Here is a 2,261-nt window from a genome sequence, read left to right on the forward strand (position 1 = left end):
GCATTTCACCACATGTCGTACTGTGTATGTTTGTGTGTGTGACAAATTAAATTTTAAAATTTGCAGTTGTCTGCAAAATTATCCATACATAACTAGTAGATTTTTTCAGTGTCGACCATGTGCATAAAATAGTAAGGCAAAATAATAAGGCAAAATAGTGAATAAATAAATTACTATGATTATGTCAAATAATCCAATTTAATAATGTTATTTAATAAGAAAATAAAATAAAAATAGACATTTAGAAAGATTGATATTTACAGTTTCTCCTCATTATCTTTAACTGTTGTTGGTCATTTTTAAAAGAAAAATAATCTTGATCTGACCTGATAATTGTTGAGTTTGGAGTCTTCAGTATGTTCAATGCTGAATCCTGCAGGTTGTTGTTACTCAGATCAAGCTCTCTGAGACTAGATGATTGTGTGCGGATAACTAAGTACAGAGCTTCACAGCTTGAATCTGACAGGTTACAGCCATTTAGCCTAAAAAAAATTTTAAACAGAAATTAAAAAAAAAAAACCCCACTGGTGTTAAAGTACATTTACAGTGCAACTAGATTTGGCAATATTAAATGTTTTTCCTGTTGATTCATCAATTCTGTCTTAATCATTTAGCCACATTAGCCATGTTAGATGTTTGAATAAAAAACACAAAGATAAAAAAGCACATGGATAAAGTTCAGTCTCTTGGTGATATTTTTTTACTGAATCGTTGACAAAAATGTAAATATCATCTGATCTGACCTTAGAATTTCCAGTTTGCAGTGTTGATTTGCTACTCCAACACACAGAAGTTTCACTCCTGAATCCTGTAGGTCATTATTACTCAGGTCCAACTCTCTCAGACAAGAGGACTGGGAGCTCACAACTGAGGACAGATCTTCACAGCTTGTCTCTGTCAGGTTACAGTCAGTAAGTCTGAAAATTATGAACGCAAAGACAAATAACACAGTCATTAATATGTATTCATTTTGCAACAAGGAGTCACTAGATTTGGCAATATTTTTTTTCTGTTTGTTAATGAATTCTGACTTGAGTATTAGTTAGAAATTTAAATTTTTTACTAAGATCACAAAGACACAAAAGCACATGGATAAATTTAGCTTCCTCGTATTTTTTTTTACTAACAATCACTGACAAAAAATTAAACATCACTTGATCTGACCTTAGTGTTTCTATTTTGCAGTGTTGACTTGCGACTCCAACACACAGAAGCTTCACTCCTGAATCCTGTAGGTCATTGTTGCTCAGGTCCAGCTGTCTCAGATTAGAGGACTGAGAGCTCACAACTGAGGACAGAGTTTCACAGCTTCTCTCTGAGAGGTTACAGCCACTCAGTCTGATAAGACAATAATAGGAAACAAGACAAAATCATTCGTTTTTCTGAGAGATATCAGAGGATTTATTTATAGCGATATAGCTTCGGGTAGGGTTGATCGGCACAGCTTCAACTCAGTCATTCTTAAATAACCTCCTATTGATTCATACAATGAGAAGCAGCCTCAGCCATACCAGATTGGAATCTGAAAAACCAATGAAACACATGTTTCCATCGTACACATTTGCTGTGCCATGCTATTCAACTCAGAATTACACAAAGTGCAAAGCACTTAAGCTTTTCAACCCCATTGCCCCTTGTACTAGGGGTGAGCATTGCATTTCTCACTTGCTTTTTATGCAACATTCTACCATTTGTAAAAAGCTGTTGTCTGGTGTTGGTTTTTTTGTTTTTTCCAAAACCAACCTTTGACAAGAAAGCCTAATTTCTCAGATGCAATACCAAATACCAGCCAAAAGAAAAAAAAAACTTTTTTGGGTTTTATATTTTTTGGGGTCTGACTTCGCAATTGCAAATAAATATTCAATATGATTTGGCAATGTGTCTGCTATGCACTGAGAAAGACTGGTGACACGTCCAGGGTGTACCTTGCCTCTCGCCCTATGGTAGCTGGGATAGGCTCCAGTTCGCAGTTTGTGAGCAAAGTACTCTAATAGGATGATGGCACTAAAAGGACATTAAGATAAAATGGGGCCTAATTATTCAAGACCTTGTATGTGAGGAGCAGGATTTTAAATTGTGGATTTAACAGGGAGACAATGAAGAGAACCCAATAGAGAAATCTGCTCTCTCTTTCTAGTCCTAAGTACTCTTGCTGCAGCACTTTGGATTAATTGAAAGCTTTTTTGAGTTTTTTGAGATGCTGATAATAACAACTCGCAGTAGTCTAGGATAGGACCCAAGACATGCTTGGGTTTGGGAAC

At 35.7% G+C, this 2,261-nt stretch overlaps 1 long non-coding RNA gene across 1 annotated transcript; it reads right to left on the reverse strand.

Moving 5' to 3' along the window:
• Positions 1-298: 298 nt before the first annotated feature.
• Positions 299-1,294, reverse strand: LOC102199262 (uncharacterized). Its single transcript, XR_312398.2, has 3 exons — positions 1,165-1,294; positions 744-917; positions 299-482 (listed from the first exon to the last, which is right to left on the reverse strand). It is a non-coding gene; the product is annotated as an uncharacterized LOC102199262 (long non-coding RNA).
• Between the last annotated feature and the right edge of the window lie 967 nt (positions 1,295-2,261).

Source organism: Pundamilia nyererei, unplaced genomic scaffold (genome assembly GCF_000239375.1).
Source record: "Pundamilia nyererei isolate P.nyererei 1_Seehausen unplaced genomic scaffold, PunNye1.0 scaffold00557, whole genome shotgun sequence".
NCBI classification, from domain to species: domain Eukaryota; kingdom Metazoa; phylum Chordata; class Actinopteri; order Cichliformes; family Cichlidae; genus Pundamilia; species Pundamilia nyererei.